This window comes from Jaculus jaculus, chromosome 3 (genome assembly GCF_020740685.1).
Source record: "Jaculus jaculus isolate mJacJac1 chromosome 3, mJacJac1.mat.Y.cur, whole genome shotgun sequence".
In the NCBI taxonomy this organism is placed as follows: domain Eukaryota; kingdom Metazoa; phylum Chordata; class Mammalia; order Rodentia; family Dipodidae; genus Jaculus; species Jaculus jaculus.
Genome location: NC_059104.1, coordinates 122937540 through 122964437, shown reverse-complemented (window position 1 = coordinate 122964437; position 26898 = coordinate 122937540). Strand labels below are relative to the sequence as shown.

At 46.0% G+C, this 26898-nt stretch overlaps 1 long non-coding RNA gene across 1 annotated transcript in view; it reads right to left on the bottom strand.

The window, feature by feature from the left end:
- Positions 1–11815: 11815 nt before the first annotated feature.
- Positions 11816–26898, bottom strand: part of LOC123459569 — a 61745-nt gene continuing 46662 nt past the window's right edge. The window contains exon 3 of the long non-coding RNA XR_006636340.1: positions 11816–11887. This is a non-coding gene — a long non-coding RNA (uncharacterized LOC123459569). The remainder of the gene's footprint in view (positions 11888–26898) is intronic.

Genomic DNA, 26898 nt, shown 5'->3' with positions numbered 1-26898 from the left:
AGCATTTGCATGCCTCTTCTTACTTTTACATCTCACTTTCAACTTGTAACAGCATTTCTGGATATAAAATTTCAAAAATATGACCATAAAACAGTTGATTCTAAATCCTAGAGCAAATTCTTCTGATGAATTTTCTTCTTCATTTATCTCTTGATTGTTTGGACTTTATTCTCTGACATTTTCTTCATGCTTTCATGTTCATAAGAAATGTAGCACCTAATTGTTCCACATTCAGAAATATCAATTCATTACTTACATGCATGTTAGTTATGACATCACATAAAAACAGGAGCATGTGTGTTTTAGTCACTGGTGTATCTCAAGTGCCAAGCATGGTGGCCAGCACAGTTACTGTACACATTTATGAACATAAACACACCAGGGAAAAGAAAAAAAAAAAGCTTCTGGGCTGAGTTTTCCCTGCAAACTTGGTGAGCATTGCTCCTTCAGCACTGGAGGCCTGATTCCCACACTCATCACAATTTATTTTTGGTTTCCAGCAACGTGACTCAGGTGTTTATATGTGGTTTTCTTTGTTCCCCGCTTAGAGCTTGTTGTACCTTTGAATCTGTGGATTCATATTTATATTTTTAACCAAACTTGAAAATGAAGCCAATTTTTATGTTTCCAGGTGTGCTCTTAGAAATGTATATTTTGTTGAGAGAACTGAATCTATATTTATTGACCAGATCAAGCTTACTCGCTTTATTATTCAAATATTCTGTATCTATGCTCCTTTCAGCCGCTTGATCTCCGACTTCTGCAAGTTGTGTCAGTAGCCATTTGCATCATATACATTTGCAGCCATTTTATCAACCTACATATCTATGATCATGTGATCTTTTGTCCCCCACAAAACATTCAGCCTCTATTTGTTTTGCTGATGTTACCACTGTTGCCATGATTTCTGTTGCCTGCCATATCTTTTTCCATCTTTTCATTTTCAACCTTTTCTATACTTTTGTTTTAAATATGTCTTTGTAGATATAACCAATTTTTAAAAAATCCAATCTGGGAGGACTGTGTGAGGCAGACATTCCAATGTGTGTAGACTCCAAGTGCAAAGAATGAAGTGATGGGTGGGCTTCCACAGTAGTGCAAGGGAAGGAAGTCTGCAAAAGGAGTCCGTAACAAGCTTTCCTAACTATTCCATTCCAGACTAGCTGATACCGTGAGAATTAGGCCTGATCTCAAAAGATCAATACTTCCTAAAAGAGCTAGTGATCTGAATATGCCCCATTTGTGCTTTATTTCTACTGGCAAAGGAATAGTCAAGAGTTGGGGGGGGGGGTTGTGGGAAAGGTTTCCTTGTGGGGAGAGTTTTAAGACAAATAACCTTGAGGAAACAGTGGGGAAGTAAATGCCAAGGGAAAGACAGACCTTAAGTGGGATACTACCTGACAATACAAGCATTCACATACTGTCGGGGCTCCACATTTCTTAAATTATTACTCAGCAGCTCAAGGAATTAAAAGCTTTGTAAAAGGGCTGGCTCTCTTCCAGTGAACTGACAGGCAGAGAAATAAACAAAGAATTAACACCAGAGACATGTTGCTCCAAGTCACAGACGAAAACTGCCTACTGGACTAGAAAAATACACAAGTGACATGGGAAGTCTGGGGTGTCTTTGAGATTGTTGGAGACTTATCTTTGCTCTTGAGTAGGCAATAACTCAGGAGCTAAGGCCCCAGGAAAACTCAATGGTCACACAAAGCTCTCACTGAGATAGTAGCCTCTGAATTCTTGTGACTCCTAAGAACTGAAATTCATAGAGCAGAGGATGAAACTTAGAAAGATTTCATTAAATTACAGATAGAACTTAAGAAAAGGAAGGCAGAGATCTAGCCCAAAAGGTAGAAAGAGGAGGGGGTCTCCAGAAATGCAAAAGCCCACCCTGAGACCCAGGATGGGGTCTTCTATGTGATCCCCATGGATAGGAAGCCAGACTAGTCAGTCCAGTCCTGACATTAGGTGTCTGGGGTCAGGTTTTCAGGCCAAGGGCAATCTTCCTATAAATCTTAATCCTCATGGGAGGGCATTTTTGGAAGTAGGTAGAAAGACTCCCCCAGGGGGCAGAGATAAGGAAAGGCCAGAGCCTTCTGACATTTCTTACCTATCAAAATAGAATGACCTTGATTCTCCCCTACAGGCTCCAAGCTATTCCTTGCTTTGACTTTTGGGGTCCTGTCACCTACAAACTGCTTCAAGAGGGAATTAGGGTCTAAAAAATAGGTGAGACAAGCGAGTTGTACAGTCACTCTTCCTGACATAAGAAGCAGGCAAGAGCAGGGACAAGGATCCCAGGCCACAAACCTCCACCTCTGGAGCAGGTATTTGGAAGGTTTTAGGAGAAGTTTCTCATATATCTCCTCAGTGTGAAGATTCGGTTTCATGTCTAACGTCTGCACAATTGTCTGTGGCGAATATCATAGCTAACACAGAATCAGACATGGTTCCAACAGAGGAACGGCATCCACAATGAGGTCGAATGCAGCATGTAGGACATTCTTAAAGCATCACTGGGAATGTATACAGATACAATGGTGGACATCACCCAAGAAATCTCAGAGCAACAATTCCCAGGGACACCCTTCTTTCTTTGCTTGTACAAAGTGAGTGTGTGCAGGATTCCTTCCTGTTCCCTTGTAGTGGTTTGAATGCAAACAGCCACATAACCTCTGATATTTTTGAATATGCAGGCCACAAGTATGTTGCTGGGGGCAGATCTTGAGCCCAGCCCTCAGGTATTAGAAGTCAACTGATGCTTTCTGGTGCTGGCTGTTTTCTCTCTATTCCAGATGCACAGTGAAGTGAGCCAGCTTCCTCTGCCATGGAAAAACTTCCCCTGGAAGCTGTAAGCCTGAAACAAACCTTTTCTTCTAAACTCATGCATCTCCTGAGACATGTATGAAGGAAGGATGTGTACATGTTCATTTGTTCTTGAAATGACCCGAGGGGCCCTCAGAGACTATCAGACTGAACTTGGTCTTCTTAGACTCAAAAGGAGAACCCAGCAGTCACTGCCATGCACAGCAGCACAGACAGGCCTGAGCACACACATAGCTGCCTAGAGCTTTCCCTCTCAGTGCTGCTGGTTCTCTGAGGACCCACTTGGAGACTTTGGGAACGCAACAATTTGGACTCTCTGGGATATCTGAGGCCTAATGAGAGTCTATGGCCAGTGTGGTGGTTTGAGTGTAAAAATGTACACCACTGGCTAATGTGTTTGAACAATTGGTCCCCAGCTGTTCTGGAAGATTGCAGAATCCTTAGGAGGTAGAGATTTACTAGAGAAAATGTGTCACTGGGGAAAGGCCTTTCAGAGTTAACAGCCAGGCTCTGCTTGCTGTTGTCCCTGCGAATGTGGCTTGGTGATGCTGGCTTCCTGCTCCTGCCTTGCCTTCCCCGCCAGGAGGAACTCTACCTTCTAGAGCTGTAAGCCGAAATAAACTTTTCCCTCCATCTACTCATTCTGATGAGGTAACCTGTCCCAGCAAGGAGAAGGTAACTGATAAAGCCAGATATACCTATAGCAGGGTCTGGCCAGGGTCACATGGTGAAAGATGAGGTCTGGATTTCTCATATTCAGTCTCACTTCTCCAACGTCTATCCTAATGGATCACTGAGAATTTGCTTGGCCAGAGAATGGGCAAATATACAAACACACGTATTAGTATTATAATTTAAAAAACACATCAAATGACACTATTTATAACCAATGACAATGGTTCCTATTTCTGTTTCCAACCACATTTCTCTTCTGGAATATGTTCAGTAATGAGGACTGAAGTCCAAGAGTCCCACATGCCACTGCATAAACCCCAGCATGGCTCGGTGACACTCCTAATAATCATTCAGTTTTGTCTTGAAGCCACTGCATAACTGGATAAATTGGAAGCTGATGTCTCAACTCATTGTCAAGTGTACCCACATGAGAGTAATATTCACCATGAGAACTGTTAAAATCCCACCACAGTAAATTGGCATCACATTCTTGTCAGTAAGTGAGCCACATCAAAATAGTGTTAACTTGCCGGGCGTGGTGGTGCACGCCTTTAATACCAGCACTCGGGAGGCAGAGGTAGGAGGATCGCCGTGAGTTCGAGGCCACCCTGAGACTCCATAGTGAATTCCAGGTCAGCCTGGGCTAGAGTGAGACCCTACCTTGAAAAAGAAAAAAACAAAACAAAACAAAACAAAAATAGTGTTAACTTTAAGTCTACTTTCAGCCCACCTTCACCAAGTCCACCTAATTATTGCTTTCTGGAGATCCAGTTCAAGTCTATCCAGCCTCCCAAAGAACAAAGAAAAGGAAAATAGTAATGTAAATGAGACTCAAAATGAGGTTTGTCACACAGTGTACACTGTTATGTAACTGCCAAGGAAGCCCTTGGTGAGCAGGTCTCCATGCTCTGTGCTGTTCTGACCACTGACAAGAAGGATGGGAATGGGCACTGATTGATCACTTACAATGTACTGGGCAGAGTGTTATGCTGATTCCATATTTAAATCTATCCTTCTACCATGCTGTCTGGTAACAGGGCCTGACTGAAGTCATTTAGCTAGAAAGTGGCAAAGCTGGGCTTAAACAACTTTGCTGACCCAAGCTCACACTTTCATTAGACCACTCCCAAAATCTCCTCTGCCAAAATTCTCAAAATATTTTAGGTAAGAGGCCCACAGGACAGATATTTCTCTCAGCTGTTGCTGGGCGAGGTTCATGTTCTACTGAGCAATACCTTGTAATGATGCTGTTTGGTACCTACTGAGGAAGGCTGAGTTTGACTACTAGTGGCATCTAAGGTTCTTCCTAGGTGAGGCCAATTCAAGCACAGCTGGGCAGCATGAGGCAGGGAGAGTGGAGAGAAGGGAAGAATTTATTGAAAATAAAAGGCTAATGGAGAATATGGCCTCTGGAGCTAGACTGACTAGCTTAACATCCATTGCTAGGTACCTTATATTAGAGGTTTGAAGGTTATTGAGGATGGACCTTGCCCTCATAATCAGTAGCTTACAAAGGAACTGAAATTGGAGGATGTTGATCTAAAGAATGGACGTGAGTTGTATCTCTGGCCCTTGGTGGAGACATGACATTCAAAACTGCCCAAAAGACTGCAAGACTACTATTGAGCCAGAAGCATTCTGGAAAATAACTAAGAACATACCATTGTTGCATCCCTTAAGACTTAGTCCAAATGAGCCTCCCAACCACTTGGATAGGTAAATATCCCTTGGGAAGGTGTCCGTTCTAGCAACTTTTAAAAATAATATAAAAACTTCCCTAAAAATGAAGTTTGGCACAACAGTCCCTGTGGCCCTTGTCCACTCTCACCCTGTGAGCACTTTCCTTCACAACAATCTTTGGCTAAAGTCTACTCTCATTCCTGGAGAGTGTCCCATTTTATTCTGTAATAAACACCAGCTCTCCCTTACACTGCCCTCTTCTACACGATGCTGAGTAATAAACACCAGCTCTCCCCTACACTGCCCTCTTCTACACGATGCTGAGTAATAAGCACCAGCTCTCCCCTACACTGCCCTCTTCTACACGATGCTGAGTAACAAACACCAGCTCTCCCCTACACTGCCCTCTTCTACACGATGCTGAGTAATAAACACCAGCTCTCCCCTACACTGCCCTCTTCTACACGATGCTGAGTAATAATCACCTGCTCTCCCCTACACTGCCCTCTTCTACACGATGCTGAGTAACAAACACCAGCTCTCCCCTACACTGCCCTCTTCTACACGATGCTGTGTAATAAACACCAGCTCTCCCCTACACTGCCCTCTTCTACACGATGCTGTGTAATAAACACCAGCTCTCCCCTACACTGCCCTCTTCTACACGATGCTGAGTAATAATCACCTGCTCTCCCCTACACTGCCCTCTTCTACACGATGCTGAGTAATAATCACCTGCTCTCTCCTACACTGCCCTCTTCTACACGATGCTGAGTAATAATCACCAGCTCTCCCTACACTGCCCTCTTCTACACGATGCTGAGTAATAAACACCAGCTCTCCCCTACACTGCCCTCTTCTACACGATGCTGTGTAATAAACACCAGCTCTCCCCTACACTGCCCTCTTCCACACGATGCTGTGTAATAAACACCAGCTCTCCCCTACACTGCCCTCTTCTACACGATGCTGAGTAATAATCACCTGCTCTCCCCTACACTGCCCTCTTCTACACGATGCTGAGTAATAAGCACCAGCTCTCCCCTACACTGCCCTCTTCTACACGATGCTGAGTAATAAGCACCAGCTCTCCCCTACACTGCCCTCTTCTACACGATGCTGAGTAATAATCACCAGCTCTCCCCTACACTGCCCTCTTCTACACGATGCTGAGTAATAAGCACCAGCTCTCCCCTACACTGCCCTCTTCTACACGATGCTGAGTAACAAACACCAGCTCTCCCCTACACTGCCCTCTTCTACACGATGCTGAGTAATAAACACCAGCTCTCCCCTACACTGCCCTCTTCTACACGATGCTGAGTAATAATCACCTGCTCTCCCCTACACTGCCCTCTTCTACACGATGCTGAGTAATAATCACCTGCTCTCTCCTACACTGCCCTCTTCTACACGATGCTGAGTAATAATCACCTGCTCTCCCCTACACTGCCCTCTTCTACACGATGCTGAGTAATAATCACCTGCTCTCTCCTACACTGCCCTCTTCTACACGATGCTGAGTAATAATCACCAGCTCTCCCTACACTGCCCTCTTCTACACGATGCTGAGTAATAAACACCAGCTCTCCCCTACACTGCCCTCTTCTACACGATGCTGTGTAATAAACACCAGCTCTCCCCTACACTGCCCTCTTCCACACGATGCTGTGTAATAAACACCAGCTCTCCCCTACACTGCCCTCTTCTACACGATGCTGAGTAATAATCACCTGCTCTCCCCTACACTGCCCTCTTCTACACGATGCTGAGTAATAAGCACCAGCTCTCCCCTACACTGCCCTCTTCTACACGATGCTGAGTAACAAACACCAGCTCTCCCCTACACTGCCCTCTTCTACACGATGCTGAGTAATAAACACCAGCTCTCCCCTACACTGCCCTCTTCTACACGATGCTGAGTAATAAACACCAGCTCTCCCCTACACTGCCCTCTTCTACACGATGCTGAGTAATAATCACCTGCTCTCCCCTACACTGCCCTCTTCTACACGATGCTGAGTAATAATCACCTGCTCTCTCCTACACTGCCCTCTTCTACACGATGCTGAGTAATAATCACCAGCTCTCCCTACACTGCCCTCTTCTACACGATGCTGAGTAATAAACACCAGCTCTCCCCTACACTGCCCTCTTCTACACGATGCTGTGTAATAAACACCAGCTCTCCCCTACACTGCCCTCTTCCACACGATGCTGTGTAATAAACACCAGCTCTCCCCTACACTGCCCTCTTCTACACGATGCTGAGTAATAATCACCTGCTCTCCCCTACACTGCCCTCTTCTACACGATGCTGAGTAATAATCACCAGCTCTCCCCTACACTGCCCTCTTCTACACGATGCTGAGTAACAAACACCAGCTCTCCCCTACACTGCCCTCTTCTACACGATGCTGAGTAATAAACACCAGCTCTCCCCTACACTGCCCTCTTCTACACGATGCTGAGTAATAATCACCTGCTCTCCCCTACACTGCCCTCTTCTACACGATGCTGAGTAATAATCACCTGCTCTCTCCTACACTGCCCTCTTCTACACGATGCTGAGTAATAATCACCTGCTCTCCCCTACACTGCCCTCTTCTACACGATGCTGAGTAATAATCACCTGCTCTCTCCTACACTGCCCTCTTCTACACGATGCTGAGTAATAATCACCAGCTCTCCCTACACTGCCCTCTTCTACACGATGCTGAGTAATAAACACCAGCTCTCCCCTACACTGCCCTCTTCTACACGATGCTGTGTAATAAACACCAGCTCTCCCCTACACTGCCCTCTTCCACACGATGCTGTGTAATAAACACCAGCTCTCCCCTACACTGCCCTCTTCTACACGATGCTGAGTAATAATCACCTGCTCTCCCCTACACTGCCCTCTTCTACACGATGCTGAGTAATAAGCACCAGCTCTCCCCTACACTGCCCTCTTCTACACGATGCTGAGTAACAAACACCAGCTCTCCCCTACACTGCCCTCTTCTACACGATGCTGAGTAATAAACACCAGCTCTCCCCTACACTGCCCTCTTCTACACGATGCTGAGTAATAATCACCTGCTCTCCCCTACACTGCCCTCTTCTACACGATGCTGAGTAATAATCACCTGCTCTCTCCTACACTGCCCTCTTCTACACGATGCTGAGTAATAATCACCAGCTCTCCCTACACTGCCCTCTTCTACACGATGCTGAGTAATAAACACCAGCTCTCCCCTACACTGCCCTCTTCTACACGATGCTGTGTAATAAACACTACCTCTCTCCTACACTGCCCTCTTCATGATGCTGTGTGTTGCATCTGAATTCTTTCAGCAGAGATCACAAAGACCAGGGAACTCAGGAGAACAAAGCAAGATTGGAGTACTGATATTTTCTCTGTTGTCTCAAAGCACACAGGGCTTGTGTCATGAGCTGGGATGGGGAAGAAATGGTCAGACGGAAGCAGGCTGGTCTGGTGACGCTCATTAATTAGGACATGAGGCACACTGCACATTCTATTTCCTACAACCAAAACTGGAGAAAGCTGGACTCCTGTACTTACTGTGTGGATTTCATGGCTAGCGTCACCTTTGTTTATCAATTTGAGCACTTACATCAGGCAGCTCTGAGAAACAAATGAGTTCAAGCAATAAGGTGAGATACTACCATTGCTTATGGAGAAACCATATGCCAGACACTAAAACTGGCTTCACATATACAGTTTCAATTCCATCCTTGCATCCATCCTGTGAAATAATCTAACTTCACTGTCATGTCAGAACATGAACTCAGAGTAGCAGCAAAGTTTGCATGCAAACCTGGGTTTCCTCTAAAACCTCATTTCCTACTAGAGGTCTCACTTCCCTAAAAGTGCTTAAGTGATTGTGAAAGAGAAACAAAGGCCCAGACAGAACATGGATGCCACCTTGCCTGCCCTGGAAGGACTAGAACCCACACCTGATCCAGTCTCATCCAAGGTGGCTGCAAGCAACACTCCCCAGCAGCAATTAACTTCCTGCTTCTTCCTCAGCTCAGCATACCTGGGTAGGCTGGCCCCTCCTTAGTCAGCTCTTAGGTTTCTCCCTTACACACCTGAGTCTGATGACAAGGCCCATCCTAATTGGATGTTTAATCCATAAATGGGCCTGGCGGGTGTGTAAATCTGATACCTTTTCATTCTCCGAGTGCCTGACCTCTCCTGATTCTTGCACTAGTAAGCCAGGCTGGGAAGGGGCAGGAATTTCCATTTGCTTGGGTATTTCCCCACTTGCTTTCTTCTGGATGCTTCCTTATTTTACTATGTATGTGATCACTCTTTAAGCTCCAAGTCCTCTACTTTCTCCTGATGTTTTCTGACCCCTTATATGAATGTAAAGGGGATATTTGGGCTCGGGCTCTCATATTTTGCCGTGTGTGTGTGTGTGTGTGTGTGTGTGTGTGTGTGTGTGTATGCGCGCGTGTGTCTTCTCCAGAAAGGCTTTACCTTAAGGAGATCTCTCTGTAAAGGAGATTCTCAATCCCAGTACTCAGGAGGCAGATGTAGGGAAATCACCTTGAGTTCAAGGCCACCCTGAGACTATATAGTGAATTCCAGGTCAACCTGGGCTACAGTGAGACTCTACCTTGAAAGACCAAAAAACAAACAAACAAAAAAAATAAAGGGAGATTCTCTTCATCCCCCATCCCCATTTCTAGCCAGCAAGGGGGAGAATTCCCTTCTGGCTTGAGCCTTTCAGCTAGCCTTCCTTCTGAGTCCTAAGTCTCCCTAAAATACACCTCATAATTTACCCATATCAAAGTCCAAGTTTTTCAATTCCTTGCTAACACAGATAAGAATATAGAAGTTGGGGTCCATGAGCCTTGAATCTCCTGCATCTTTATAGAGTTTAATCCCTCCCTGGACTCAAACTCTTGCATCAATTGTTCATAGAGAAACTGACGCACAGTGGGTTAGGTATCACACTCCAGTGAAGGGCTGGGAACTAAACACAGACCAAACTAATGGATGGGACAAGCTGACCTTTCTCTGTCCTCACAGCATCCACTCAGGGATGGTCATAGATACTCCCATTCTAAAATGATCAGGTCCTTGGGGCAGTGGCTAGAAACAGAACCAAATAGGGGAGAAGAAAGCAGAAGAGAACTTTGTGCTGATAGCTCTTGCATTTGACAAATCTGTTAGTAAGTCTCTTTCAGGGAAACTGGTACTTGAGAAATCACTAGGAGAGTACCTAGTTTCTTACACCATTCTCAGGATCTTGGAACACCAACTGAGTCTTGCCTTTTCTCTCCCTGCTTCACTCCAAGAGCCCCCAGATTTCCAGTAATAGGCTGGTCTATCAGTGAGCAAGTCATGAACCCACTGGCATTGGACAGCACTTCTTTCCCTTCAAACCTCTATAATCAGCAATGACAGAGCAAAGAGACATGCTCACTCAGAACAGTTACCAGGAATCTGACTTCCAAAGAGGTTGTAGCTCCATCAGGCACAGGGAGGGACCTGGGAACCTTGCTGCTGGCATAAAATGAGCCAATCCATCCAGCATGGAAAAGTGAAAATTCAGATGGAATGCCAACAATTTGCATCCTTTCAGCTAAGAATAAAAGCCAGCCTGACCTTTTACCATCAAGACCAATGTGCACTGCAGTTTACAAATACCAGATCTGAGTGGGAAAGGGCTGGTTGACAGGAAGCACTGTGGTCACATTCCAATCAGAACTCTCACTTTGCTAAAGTAAGTCAATTAGCACTCACTTTCTGCCCTTCTCAAGACTCTCTTCTCAATCCTACAAAGATCCAATCAAAATACACCATTTCCCAACAAGTGCTGAGCAACTGGAAGTGGAAGGGGAGGTGGACATAGCCTCAGAGGAGAGGGAAGGAAGGAGAGAGGGGCAATGCCTGGCAAAAGGAGTCGCAGCCTGCCAGTGCCTTCTGGAAAAACAAGATAAACATCCAGTTTAAGGCTATTACCTCCTTTATTCAAAAAATAAATATCTTAACTTTGAGTCAACATATTTGAAATCACATTAAGCACAGAGGAGAAATACCATCCCTTTGGAAACTGAACAGGAGTAGGAAAGCATGTTCCAGATAATGGGGTAAGGGCAGCACTGATTCCAGAAGCTTCACCCAGAGAGTTTCCTCTCCCCAAGCAGAGATACATACTGATTTTAGGAGAGGAAAAGACACACGCGCACACAGGAAGTCTGAAAGGCACATGAAGTGGACCATCAGGAGTATGGCACATTCAGTGATAAAATGTTCCCTATTCCCTCCCAAGAAAAGCAGAGAAACTTTAATCAAGTAAAAAACCAGAGAAGACGGTGGCAAGGGGTGGGGGTTCCTGCTCCAAGCCCAGCATCCAAACCCCTCTGCGTAAGATGCCATTCTTCCTTGGCTTTCACCGCCCCACCCACGGGAGTGCAGTGCTCACTCCGTGCCAGCAGGGCGTGTGGCCACGTACACAAACAGCACAATCAGGAGCACCACTGCTGCCAGAGTGGGCAGCACCACTGTGGTGATCTGCTGCCGGGCCTCCTGCATGGCCTGCTTCCGCTCCTTCTTGTCCTTCGAGGTCTCCTTCTTGGGCTTCCCCTTGAGCTGCCGCATCTTTCCCAGCAAGTGGTGGTCCAGGCAGAGCTTGGAGGAAGGGCCACACTCCTCCGTTCAATCAGGAAGCCTCTGTATGGAGAACTGTGGTCAAGAATGAATGGAATTAGAGAGGCAAAGTTCAAGGGAAACACACTTATAAGGCAAGGACCAAGAACAGCAGAGGTTGTGCCAGTTTATGAGCCCATAGACCACCTCATTTCTTCACCTACTACTGAAGGTTATGGCTCCAAGAGCTGGGGCTAGAGATGAGTGACTTTTTCTCCACCCCAGAGGCCACACTGTATGGTACAGTCAACTACATGCAGAGTGGAGGCTGGGTCAGACCCACAGTGAAGCTGGACCCATGTCTCGCCACCAATTTAACCTACAATTCTCTTGTTGTAAATTCTGAGTCTTGTGGAGGTGGTCAGGGTCTAGGAAATAAAACCCTGAAATAACTGCAGTAAAGCTCTCTATATAATTTGTTTCTTAGTGTTAGAAATAGAAATAGACTTTGTCCGACTTAAGTGGAGACATTTACTTAGTCTCTAGCATCTCACAGAATCCCCAGGAAAGCAAGGGCACCCTGCTCATATGACAGGCAGTATAGGGATATGGTGCCACCATAACTACACTCCAGTAGTTTCCCATGCAAGGGTGCCATGGCCTGTGTCCTCTCCACTGACATGGTACTAGAGGTGGTGCCTAGACACTACTATTGTCCTGGAAACAGATGCAATGGCTAGCCTCAGCACCAGGATGAACTGCCTACTACTGGGCTTTCTGAATCACTAGGTCCCATGTGATAGCCATGCCCAGGCCCAATATACCCATAACCTACCTTCTAACTCTCAACTGAGAAGAATCTCAAACACAAAAAAGCACTGAGCAGTGAGAACTAGGCAAGGATACAACCAAAACAATGTCCATGACAACATCCTGGGAGACCCAGGTGGCACTAGGAAGAAAAGCTCTGTGTCTCATGCTCCTCTAACAAAGGGACTTTTGGGCCGACACTGTGTGCTCAGTTTTGCCCCAGGGCTGTGGGTGGACTGTCATCATCTTGATAAGGACTATGACATTCAGTCTTGCATTAGATGGATGTCAGGTTACAGAATGTGCTCCAAATCAGGAAGGGTTTTGATGGCTACCTACTTCATTGTAAGAGACTCTAATCATTTACCATGAATCTGCTCCCCTGTAAGCCCCAAATATGTACACCCCCAATCGGGCAGGCTTCAGTGTGAGATGGCAATATTATCATGCTGATTAAGCAATGCCAGCCCAAACCAAATATTAAAGTTCAGGGCAAATGCCCCCATTTCAGCCGATCTCCACCAAGAAACTAGGAATCATGAGCCAAAAAAAAATCCTGCCTAAAAGAGTCATGTGTTAAGACCCGGTCCCCAGTCCACAGTGCTCTTGAGATATGCTGGAACCTTTTAAGAGGCAAAATGTAGGGGGCTGGAGAAATGGCTCAGTACTTAAGACAAATGTTTATAAAACCTGTGGGCCTGGGTTTGATTCCCCAGTACCCATGTAAAGCCAGATATACAAAGTGGCACATGTGTCTGGAGTTCACTTGCAGTGGCAGGAGACCCTGGTGTGCTTGTTCTCTGTCTGTCTCTGTCTGCCCCCCCCCCTCTTTCTCTCTCTCTCTCTCTCTCATAATAAAATATTTCTTTAAAAGAGCATGATTATAACAGAGGTCTGTAGGTCACTGACAGGAATGCCATACCCCCACCCTTCCCTGTCCCATCAACAAGAGGTGGCCAGTTTTGCTACCATAGGCTTCTATCATGATGCGCTCCACCCACCAGGAGAAGCCTAGGAGCAGTGGGTCCACAAAGTCATAGAAGCAAATTCTAAGGACTGTGCTACAGAAGGAAAAGCTGGCTGCTATAGCACCATTGACAAGTGAGAGAACCCCTGGCATTTTCAACTGTCCTTTTGAAATCCTCCAAAGAACTTTCTGACACACCTGTGTTCACGCCAAAGGTTTGCCACCTACTGGCTAAATGGCAGTTGGCAAGTCACATCAGAGGCCTTTGTCACTTCAGCAGTGAGAAAGACTGTGAGGGTTTTAAAAGGAAAGGCCTAGATACACAGGTTCTGCCTGCCCACCGCAGTCAGCACAGGCTGACAGCAATATCTCCACCACACACATGCAGCCTGGACTGGCTTCCTGAGCTTCACTAAGCTCATCTACCATGCCTGATGGTGGGACAAAGCTCTGTGTACTTGGCCTGCATTTACTGGAACAGACCTCAACTGTCCTATGACAGGTTTACTGTCCACTGTAGAGAGGAGGAGATCTCAGACCAAAGAGGAAAGATGTCCTCCAATGTCCACGTGGTCTGTAAGCAGTACCGAGTAAGGGACAGCATCCCACAGTCCATTCTCTTCCTAAGAAACAAGCCACTAGCAACACCCTAACTTCCATTTTGCTGTGAAGCTGTTAGTCAAGTCAGACCGCATAGCTTTCCCACACAGGCTGACCAGCATCACCATGGGCCTCTGTGTTAAGCACTCCAACCACTCTGGCTAACAGTGCTGGGGCTCACTTCCTCCTGCTCCTTCAGCTTCAGGTTACATCCTCTCACACATGCATAACCCACATTCAAAGGCACCAGCCTTCATGATAGCTAGCTCTTGACATTTGTATGAGGAACTTAACTTCTCCAAGGCTTGGGGCTTGGAGGGGAACACCTTGAGATGCAAGGGATGGCACCAGCCTGGTTAGGATTTAAAGGATAAGCACATAGACCTAAGTCTGCATTTTTTCCAAATTGTAGGTTTTTCAGCAGGCTATGGGAAGTAGCCTCCCAGTTCCTGCTTACTTTGGAGTAGTAGTAGTGAGGGAAAGCCTCTCTGAGATGCTGAGAAGAGCATACGGCAGGGGAAGGGGAGTCTGGGCCAGAAAGGGCAGGCCAACTTCAGAGTGAGAGGGACAAGGGCAGGTATGGGGCGGCAGAGCCAGGCTCTCCAGGGCTCCACCTTGCCACCTTCAGGGTGGATCTTCATTTCGAGGGCAGCACAGGCCCTCAAGACCTTGGCCCGGGGAGGCATAATGAAGAGTGCACTGAAACAGTGGTAAGGAAGGCTAACAAACAGCCAGGGGGGAGTGGACACTGGGTGGTCAGTGTGATACAGAGGAAGATGGAGTTACATGCTGGAGGTCTAACAGCCAGATTGAATGTGGCAGTGAGGACCTGGAGCATCCAGGAATCTAAGGTCCGGAGACATTAAATGGGATACCACATATGGGTGGTGATGCTGTTTCATGAAATTAGCAAACATACAGGGGGAGGGCTAGGCATGGGGGCCAGCAGATTCAAGAAAGCTCAGTAAGTGCTCTGCTCACACCTGTTCACATGTGGCGATGCCTACTGGGCGTTTTCATGCAAATATCAAGGAGGTGGCTTCGATGCAGGATCTGGGTTTGACTACAGATGTGCGGTAGAAACATCATTGACTGTGGGACTAAGTAAGGTCACTACGGCAAGGTCGAAAGAGAAGAGGGCCTAGGACCAAACCCTGCCTGTGGCTACCTGAAAGCAATGGGTCAGGGGACTTGGAAAAGAGGCAAGGAAAATAAGAGAAAGTGAATCACAGGGCCCAGGAGATTGCTGAGAAGAGGCTGAAACCAAGATAAAGTGTTCCCACCAGATGCGGCAGCATGAAGACCACCACAGGGCAAATATGTGTGGCTGCAAACACCGAAAATGCATTGTTACTTGTCTGACAAGAGGAGCTTGTCACCAAAGGTAACTGAGTACAGTGCTTCCATCCTTGAGAGAGTTTTGCCATGGAAAACACCCCAGCCAAACATGCTCAGTGAACAGCTGGTTCCAATTTTGGAATGAGTGTCTTAATATTCACCACACCAGCATTTTGAACAGCACAGGGAAGATAGCTCAAAGTTCTACAGGAAGAACATGGGTGGCCAAAAGATGTTTTCTGATTTTATATGTGTATATGTATATTTATAAATATATGTGTATATGTATATTTATAAATATATGTGTGTATACATCTTATGTATGTGTATATATGTATATATGTATGTATGTACATATGTATATATGTGTGTACATATGTATGTGTGTATATACATATATATACATATGCACATTATGTGTGTGTGTATGTATGTATGTGTGTGTGTACATATATATATATTACTTAGAGGATGTTTGAGGATCTAGAAAAATGGAAGAATCAATATGCTAAGGGTAGGAGTATCCACAGGAGCAGCATGAGAAAAAATGAACATATATTTTCATGGAAGATAGGAAAGACCAACTTCTATAATACAGGAGGCAAGAAAGATAGGGAGCATGGCTCTGTGCTGGAGGAAGACAGAGCTTCTATATTTTACTCAAAAAGGAAAACTTAGTTGCACAGTTACAAGGCAGGTCTGAGTCAAAAGGGGGCGTGTAATTACTATGTTGGGGGAGGGGAGGGAAACCTAGCAAGAAGTACCAGTCTATCTGTTTATGGCCTATACCCTGTCCACTTAGTAGGCTGGGGACCACAGGCACTGGCCTTCATGACTGAGTCAGGTGGCCTCCTGGGCTGGTTGTTGCTGACTATGTTAGGACCTTGGAAATGCCCAGCTTGCCTACAGCTCTCAGTGAAATAAGGGCATGGAATAGGGGAAATAAGAGTATAACCTAGTGGGAATATGACCAATTTGCAATACAATTATATATTAAAGTACTCAATTAAAAAACAGTTTATCCACCTGGCCTCTAATTAAAAAAAAAATGAGGAACATGAAGAAACACTGTTATTGGCTAAACCTCTGCACATTCAACAAGTGGCATTATAGGGGACAATCATGCAGATGTGGATATCTCAGAAGTCACTCAGTGCCATGTTTAAAGATAGTAGGGAAGACAGAAGTGGGAGGGGATCAGTGATGGAGAGCTGGAAGACTCAGCTCTACTAAAGTTCCTGTCCTTAGGTTACTGTCATATATGTATACATGTAAATAAAATGCCTTTTACTTTCAGCTGACTCCAGTAGTCTCTGTACCTTACACTGGGCAGAGCCCTGACCAAAATGACTTTTCCTGCTTTACCACAAGGAACCCAAACACCCAACTTTGCCACAAATAAGGGAGTTGCTAAACCCACTTCTGTCCGGCCTGAACAGTTGTCATTCTCCTGACCTACTTGGGACCACATCAGTTGTTGTCAGCCCCTCACAGAGAGGAAACAGGCAGCGAAGCTCACAGTGCTCAGCCTGGCTTCTTCCCAGCCAGCAACCTGGGGAGGATGAACGCTAATGTCACCAGCTGAGTTCCCACTTTAGGACTGTGCAATAGCCCAGTCACCCTACACTGCCTCTATTGCTCTTAACCAAGGAAACAGAAGCTTCATGAATGCTGAATTCCAAAAGATTCTAATGGGGTTTCACCCACTATGCCCTCACCTCTACCAGTGAGCCCATGGCAACTGGTTTGCTCTAAAATCTTCTGCCTGGCCAGGACCAGGGGGAGACTGGATTGGGTAGACACACACATACACACATACACACCCTTTAGCATAGTAGTTTTTAAGGTTATGATTAGTCTCTGATAATAGCTTTCCAATCTTCTACACATGTGTGTGTAGATGACACCCACATGTACATGCTTGCTATGGTCTTCTCAGATGGACTTTTCCCAATTTGGAGACCACAGTGAACAGGATGTTGAATCTTATTGAGGAAACAGCCAGAAATAAGAACATGGTTTAAGGATAGGTTTGAGCCTCAGCTGTGCCTCAGCTAGTGATATGACCTTGAGAATTACTAAACTCTCAGGTACCGACTCTCCTCCTGTGTAAACTACAGTGTATGTGGAGGGGCTGTTCTATGGCACTATTGAAGTATTCAGTGTACTAATGGGCCTCAATAAACAGTGCACAGAAACTTGTTACTCTTGGAGGTGTGTGCTAGGAGATGTACATGAGATTGGAAAACACCAGAGATTCTCACCTTTTAATATTTGATGCCATGTAGCTAACAGGTGATGGAATCCCTCAGTGTTTCCTCTTTGACCTGAGTTACCAGCTTTTGGGAAGATGTGTTCAAAGATTGGTCCAACCTACCAAGGGCAGGATCCAGAGAACTTGGATCACTTGAACTACCACCACCCCAGACCTGCTGACGTGACATGGCCCAATATAGCGTGAATGGCTGCTGAGCATTCAAGACATGGCTGTGCTCTAAAATGAACTGTGCTGTGAATAAAATACATACCAGATTCTGAAGACTTAGTGCCAAAATAAAGAATGTAAAATACCTTACTAGAAAACTTATATCCTGAATACATGTTAAAATGATAATGTGTGGATAAGTGAGATTACATAAAATTAAAATTAACTTCATCTGCTTTGGGTCTCAAGCTGACTACCAGAAACATTGTAAATTGGATCAGTAGCTTGCATTATACTTTTTGTGGACACCACTGTGCGTGTTCCAAGCAGTACAGAGTTCCGCACTCTGCTCTCTTGGAAGCCTGCATCACAGCCTCCACTCACCATGCTACGCCTCCTCACGTGGGCATGACCCAGGGCAGCCAAGCACCCAGACTCCTTGTGTTCACCTCTGCACCCCTGCTGCAGGGTCCTCTTTCCCAGTGCCAGCTGCCTGCAGCCCCTCTCACACTTGGCCAGCCCATACACATGGCTTTCCCTCTCTCCAGGCAGGGTGCCAAGGAAACAAACTTAGGTCCTTACACTTATATGGCAAGCATCTTACCAACTGAGCCATCTCCCCAGGCCTCAATTTATGCACTTGGCTTTACATGGTTATTGGAGAATCAAACCTGGGTCATCAGGCTTGGCAATTAAGTACCTTTAACCACGGAACCATCACTTCAGCCCTCCCAGGAGTCAACGTATATCTTCACCACAGTACATGCTGGTGGCTACTGCCTAACTGACCAGGCCTCTAACCACCACACACACTTCTCAGAGACTACATATGTGTCTTGGGGGTAATGATAAGCCTATGGGCTGGCAGGATGCCTTGTATATAACAGGTGCCTAAATAAATATCTTCTGGATGGAGTACCAGACTGACAAGAGTTCATCCTAAGCAAATAAGCAGAATTAGGATAGGAAGAGCTGCAGGAACAAACTGCATGCTACTTACAAGCACTTATTTCATGCTTACCACAGTCACACAAGATTAGTGTTGTTACTTGTATTTTACAGGATGAAAAGTATGATGAACTGCTGAAGTTGAAAGACTACAAGAGAACCAATGCAATGTCAAATCCAGTGAAAATTCACAATAATCATATATGAAATATTAATGAATAAACCAAACAAGGATTTGAATTCCAACAAAGCCACTCATCTTCTCTGCATGACTGCACAGCAGCTCTGACCTACACACAACCAAGAGCAGCAGCTGCTTCCTGGGTGCTCACGACCTGCCACCTACACCACTACAGCCTCTGCAGACATGCAAGCCACATGGCAGCCTTGATTTCCCATGGCTCACACAGAGAAACTGAGGCTCAGAGTCCCAGGCCCCAAGTGATCATCAGGTTGGAAGTGTGGCTGGGCTTCAAACCCAGCTCCATCTGGCTCAGACATTACGTTCTTTCCCTACCAAGCAGTTTCTTCCAAATGGCTGGGACTTTAGCTATTGAGAATGTGGCCCAAAGGACACAGTCCCAGCCCATGCTGGTCCAGCCCACTGGCTTCAAAAGCTGAGGCCACATGAAGGGTATAAGAGGTCCCACAGGCTTGTCTGACTTGTAGCAGACAGTATCTGTCTCTTAAAGCAGGCTTGCCTGGTTCCTGGATGATACTGTGCACAGACACCCTGGCCTATGCAGTTATCCTGCTTGACAGAGCGTGAGGGCCAGGTGACGTCAAACAAAGACGCCCAGCTGAAGTGCAGATCTCTGCCCACACCTACACTGCCCAGAGCCAACTGCATGGAACTAGCCAATGGCTTCAGAGGCTGTTGGAGGGGTGCCCACCAAGAACAGCTTGACCTGGCCTGGGGGTCTGTGTTAAGTTGCTACAGACTGTGGCAATTACATCCTACCACACATCGATGAGAGTCCAGTAACTAGGCCCGAGGGGCAGCCAGCCAGCTTGTTCTCAATGCTGATCTCCCTTTTCAAGAGCCAACACCTGTTTGTTGACATTTCACAGAGCTGCCTAAGACCCTGGCAGTGTTTTTCTCCTACTTCAAAATCAGGACCTCAAATGGATGCCCAGCTCCTGTGCAGAGTGTGTGGAAGGAGAGCGCTACTGTTCTAATTGCAGCTGTGTCATTCCACAGCACACAAAGTGCTGAATCACTCCATGCTTTATGCAGAGCCCAGAAGCCTGCCTTAGGTTCAGGGAGGCATAAGGCCACTTAAAAATTGTTTATTTGCATACGTGTATGTGTGTGCACGTGAGAGTGTTCATGCATGCTCACATGAACACACCAGAGCCTCTTGTCACTATAAACATCAGATGCCGGTGCCACTTTTTTGGTCCAGCTTAATGGGTGGCTTGGGAATTGAAACCGGGTCAGTAGACTTTATGAGCAAGTGCCTTTAACTGCTAAGCCATCTTTCCAGCTTCTAAATCTGTGGAGAACAGCAGCCCTGCAGTTTGCCAAGTGCTCTGGCTTCATTTTATGTCCATAGTAGTAAGCCATGATGGGCCCGTGGTCACTTCACTAGTGTGCTGCAGAGTGGGGGCAGGGAGCAGTCAGGCTGCCAACAGGATTGTGCAAGACAGGCCTCCTGACTCCTGCTAAGCACCTGCTGATAACATAAGTGCCTTCTTAGGAACATGGACAGGAACAAACAAGGACAGCCACACAGGTGCTGGTTCCACTGCTCCCTGCTGGCGGGCCAGAGCTCCGGGCTAGTGTGTGTGCTGGGGGTGGAGGGTCAGAGTTACAGAGAGACAGACATAAGCGCATCTCACACCAAGGGCAAAAGGATCAAGAAGATAAACTACTTGGCAGTGTCATTATCAGCAACCTGTGAATAGAAATCCAAAATCACAAAGAACCTTTGGGTGAATGGCTGAACAGCCCAGACATGACAAGCCAGATGAGTTACCATTTCTTTAGCACACTGGAGTTTATAAAGTGCTTTCCGGGCATTATTCATGTCATCCTCCAGTAACTCTGTGTGGAGTCATTATTGTCCTTAACAAGTAAAACCAACACATGCAGCCATGAAGAGCATGTCAGAGTTTCAGTCCCATTCTAGTAATTGTAGAGTATGTGACCCTAGCCAATAAGTTAGTCTCCTGGACCTTCAATGACTATTGTAAAACAGGGATAAAAATACCTATTGTTCAAGTATTGTCCAAATCCCCATCAGGGAATAAGGGTTAGAATGCTTGGATCTTGGGGACTTAAGCACAAACAGTAAGAAACTAACAAGGCGTGTCTTGGAGTTGATGGCTCAGACAGTGAATTGCTTACTGCACAAGCATTACAACCTGAATTTGGATCTCCAGCACCCATGTATGATGGCTGGGTGTTGTGGCACAGGCGCCTGTAATTCCAGCACTACGGAAGCAGAGACAGGCAGATCCCTGGGGCTTGCACTAGCTAGTCTAGCCATTGATGAGCTCAGGATTTTCTGAGACTCAAAAAATAAGGTGGCATGCAATAAAGAAGACACCCGACATTGACCTTTGGCCTCTACATGCATATGCACACACATGCACCCAGACATACACAAACACACTTACACATGCAATATACATGCAAAAAATTAAATAGAAAGGGGCATCTTAGAAGCTACATGAAAGAGATTTTTTAAAATAGTTTATTTTTATTTATTTGAGAGAGAATGGGCACGCCAGGGCCTCTAGCCACTGCAAACAAACTCCAGATGCATGTACCCCCTTGTACATCTGGTTTGTGTGGGTGCTGGAGAATTAACCAAGGGAATTGAACCTGGGTCCTTTGGCTTTGCAGGCAAATGCCTTAACTGCTAAGCCATCTCTCCAGCCCGAAAGAGATGCTTTAAAGAAAGGAGCTGGGGCTGGAGAGATGGCTTAGCGGTTAAGCGCTTGCCTGTGAAGCCTAAAGACCCCGGTTCGAGGCTCGGTTCCCCAGGTCCCATGTTAGCCAGATGCACAAGGGGGAGCATGTGTCTGGAGTTCGTTTGCAGAGGCTAGAAGCCCTGGTGTGCCCATTCTCTCTCTCTCCCTCTATCTGTCTTTCTCTCTGTGTCTGTCGCTATCAAATAAATAAATTTAAAAAAAAATTAAAAAAAAAAAGGAAGGAGCTGATTGGTGTGGCACAGGCAGGTAATTAGAATTATTAGCTGCATGCAGAGAAGCAGGGTGAGAGGAAAGCTGGAGGTAGGGAGCATGTAGCCCTCAAGACCAGCTAGCCAGGGAGCCACGGCAATGCTGTCTCTCTCCCCAGCCCTGCACTGCAGGCTCACTCCACCATTCTAAGAATTTTACATGGATGCTGGCCATCTCAACTCACATCTTCACGCTTGGGCAGAAAGCACTTTATACAGCAAGCCATCAACCAAGCCCATATGTTGTTTTGTTTAAGGCAGTGTTTCTCTAGCTTTTCTATCTAGCATAGGCAGAGGCCAGAAACTGCCCATCTCTAGAGGCAAGGTCAGCTTAAGAATAAAATTTCATTTGTCTCCTCTTGATCTGAACGTGTCAAGGAGTCATATGTGGCATTAACCTTGTTTGCCTATGGTATCACACACTGTGATGAAACTTTCCATGACTGTCAGTGATTCCTGACAGCATCCTCATGTCTCTGACTCTTCTTGGTCACTAGGCCCTCACCATCTCAGAGGTAAGAAGTGAGTTTTGAGGTTACAGTGCTGGCCGAGACCCACAAGGTAAGTAGGTAGTAGGATAGCATCAAACCTGCACAATCTAGTTCAAGTCAGCTTGTCACTACTGAGCTATGTTGAATTCTCCTCCAACAAATATCCATAACTGTCTGAACGTTCTTTAAGTGTCACCTTCCCCGAATCTTTGGGTGAGGCATGGTCCTCGGGGAAGGTACACCACACTCACCCCAGGGCTCTGTCCTGCCTGTAGCCCAGAAAAATGTGAACTGGTCAGAACTTAGCAGCCAGGCCCCACATTCCTGAGGCCAGACACAGGCCAGAAGCTTCCTCCTTCCTAGACAAGAACATGGCACTCATGTTCTTTTCGGCATGAACATTAACAGCTGAGAAATCACAAGCACCAGTTGTTTACAGCATCTTTATAATGAAAATTTCATCTCTAAATTACAGTAAGTTAATGACAGAGTCTGATGACAGACAAATGGAGGAAAGAAAAAGGGACTGCCTGCATTTTTCAAGCAAGAACAAGGACATGTACCATGTCTGGGCCTTCCTCCCAAAAGAAACTGGGACTCACCCAATCTAGAGGTTTGGTCCTAGAGACAGGGAAACACCCATCCATTCACTTACTCAGCAAACACTTCATTGCATATCAAGTGCTGTGGGCTGAGCATGCACTCCCAGTCCATGATCCACATCTCTGAACACCCCCCACAGGCCACACACTGGTTAACTGTTGTTACTACACTGGTTGACTAACTAGTCTTGGGATCACGAACTCTTCACCACATTCATAGCTTCTATATGCCGGACACGGTTCTGGTGGTAGGGACAGAGTTCCTGGTTGCCCAGAACTCCCGCTCTTACTGCAGGAGACAATAATAAATGTCTGCTGTGTCTAGGGGCAAAGCCCTCCAGAGAAAGACGTGTCTGTATGCAGCAGTGGAGTAGGGGACGTGAGGACACACTCTCACCAGAAAGGAAAAGAGAGGAGGATGGTATCATCAGGGAGGAAACAGGAGCTGAACATCCAGGGCAGGAGTGGTCAGAAAAGGTTCAAGTTCAGCAAGAAGGGCACCTGGAGCAGAGGGGCTGAAGTTCAGTGAGCAAGAGGGAGGGCAGAGGGGCTGGGATGATCGGTCCCAAACTGAATCCACTGGCAAGTGCCTCAAACCCATTGTTTGTATTCATTGCCGGCCCATGACACCTGAAAAAATTCAACTGACAAAATGCAAATATTCTGTGCAAGGCAGGCAGTGAGCTCAGCGGCTATCCAGCATCTACACAGTGCTGTGTCAGTGTTCTCTGGAGTCTCTAAGAGTGGACCTGAGCAGAAGAATGAGCCCATCAGACTGGAGGTGCTGAAGTGCGTTTGTCCCTGACAAATTGATATATGCTCATCTTTAATTGAATACCTTCTTTGGGGTTGAACTTTAAGCTGAGTTACCAAACTGAACAGCCAAGTGGATAGCTTTGGTGAAGGGCATGAAGCAAGAGGGCTACCAGTCAAAGAAAACCAGCTCATCCCAGATTCCACAGATATCCAGATCAGCCATGGCTCTGATCTACTCAGATCTCCAAGGGGCCACTGACAACTATGGTCACCTACCTCAGTGCTCCAAGTAAAAAACAAAACAAAACAAAAACAGGGTCATCATTCCCTGAACCCTCCCCTCAACACCTCCAACCATTCCTGTTTACTAGGGACTGATCAGGCCCCTTCAGTACTGACTCTCCAATCTCCACCTACACAACTACTACAACTACTACAACTACACCTTCAGTTAAAGGCTACAGACCCCAGTCACACCCCTGAGTGTTCTTCCTGCCACCTCAGAGTCCTTGCTGACTCTCACTGATGCCTTGCCCCTAAGGCCTCCAGTTTCAAGACACCAGGATTTGGGTTGATCTTAGCACTCTAGCTAAAGCCTTTGTGGCTCCCTTTGCAGTGCTACTTGGACCCATTGTGTCCCAGCGGAGTATGTCCCCTGAACATGGCTGACACTTAGTCACAAATCTGTTGGTCTGTCTGTCTGCACACAGTGTGAGAATAAGCTGAGCACCTACCTCCGTCTAAGCCTTCCCATGTTTGCCTGCCTTATTCACTTGCTGACAGATGCCAACCTGCTCCTGTCACCAATGTTGCCCAGACCAATGGACTCATTTGGACCTTCTGCTTTTCCTGTCACTCAGACACCACACTTTTGTATTCCTACCACTCCCTGTCTGTGATGGTTTGAATATATGGCCCATCGACTCAGGTACTTTTGATTAAGAGTAATCTTAACCTTCCAACTTAAATGCCCAGCATACAGATCCTTGCTACAGGGTGTGTCACTGGGGGTGGATCTTCAGTCCAGCCCTACTAGGTGTAAAGAAAGCAGTTTGAGCTCTGGCTGTTGGTGCTTGCTGGCTGTTTGGTGGTCTCTCTCTGCTGTGGATGCTGGAGTGAGCCAGCTTCTTCTGCCATGAGGTTATTTCCCCTAGATTCTGTAAACCTGAAATAAACCTTTTCCTCCCATGAACTGCTTCTGCTCAAGTGTTTGTTCCAGCAACAAAAAATAACTGTAACACCATCCTATCCATCTCCTCAACAAATCCACTCATCCTTAACAGCCACAAGTTGAGGCCTCATCTCTGTTCATGAGGATTCCTTCAACAGCTTCCTAACCTGTGTCCCTCATAAACCTACCACTTTCTCAAGCCATAGGAATCCAAATATATCCAAATCCTTCCAAAATTACTACCCATGCAGTCAGGGCAAAGCATGCCACAACCTACCCATCCCCCACAATTCCCTTACCAGCCAAAGCAATATAGTAAATACTAAAGTCATGACAACAGCAGATGTGGGCAAAGTGAACACCGTTTCAGCAGAGCTCTATGGATGACTCATCTAAACTTCATGCCTGTTTTACAGTCTAGTTATCGGAAACATTTTAGCAAGAAAATGTTGCTGGCATATCTAATACTCTATATGCAGGGTTAACAACCAACCAGATCATGTCAGACTAATAATAAGAAAGCCAAGCTATCAGTAATTGATCATTAAACATCTATATTCCCAGCAGTTAGAAGCTGCCACAAATCAATACCTCACTGACACTGCACTGTTCGAGTTGTTTCCAAGATCTGCAGGAACTATAAGCTAGATGTCCAGGCTCAGGAGACAGGGAACCAGCCGCTTCTGAGCACAACAGGACCCTGGCTTCCGGTGGAATATAAAGCAGAGCCATCCATAAACTCCAGCAAGGCACTCCCTGAGTACCCACTGCATTTCCACAGTGCCTCATGTAGCCCAATGTCAGGCCTCACACATTTTGAGACTTGAGGGAAGGGAGAAGAGTGTGGAGAAAATGGACAAGTTAAGAATACAACATTCGCAGCTCAGTCTTAAGCACAGGAATTTCCCTAATATTTAGACAGCTCCTCAAATCAGTCCAAAAAAGACTAATGACCCAAAAGGAAAATGGAAAAACAATACAAACAGTCAGATGTCTGAAAAGGATACAAATGACCACAGCAATAGGAAGAGAGGCCAGATGTCATAGGTGACGTTCCACCATCACCTGATAGTCACAAGGATGTTAGGTCACACACAGAGGTGGGCAGTTAAATGGCTACTAAGGGGCTAAAGGTAGCCCAAATTTGGTTCTGGTCCTACAAATTTCCATCTCTCTGTGATCACAGGATTTCTGTCAGCCCATTCTGTCTTATTTGGAGTAGATGTAGTGCTTTTAGGGGAACTTTAGTTAAGGACCATTATTTCAAAAGCCTGATAGCCAAAGGGAGGAGCATGTCTCCCTTTAAATTATCTTCTTTTCTGGGTTCTGACAGAAGGGTTTCAGAAACACAATGATAAAAAGTAAAGCAAGCTACCTCTCTCCACTTTCTCCTTGCAAATGAACAAATAAATAAATAAATAGAATTTTGAGATTCACAGCCATAAGTATGAATGAAAAAGTAGTAGGGTCAGAATCAGATCACTATCCTTCAGACAGGTCTTGGAAAAGGCAGTCTTTTTTGAAAAGGGGGGGGTACTTAATAGGATGGTATTGTATATATGTGAATAGAAGAATAGATTAATGGAAGTGAAAAGACCTAAATGAGGTCAGGGGAAGAGATTGAGTAAAGGAAAGGTGGAGGGAGAGCTAATCAAAATCTAAGAGGACATAAATAACTCATATGGAAATCTACATTTTGGGACAATGGAACATTCAAGAGCTGTAGATTGTTGCTCGAAAGTTTTCAGTGCCAGGGATGGGATACCTTCCAGTGAGTTGCTGGCTAGGAAGGACCCTGATGCCCCTAAAAC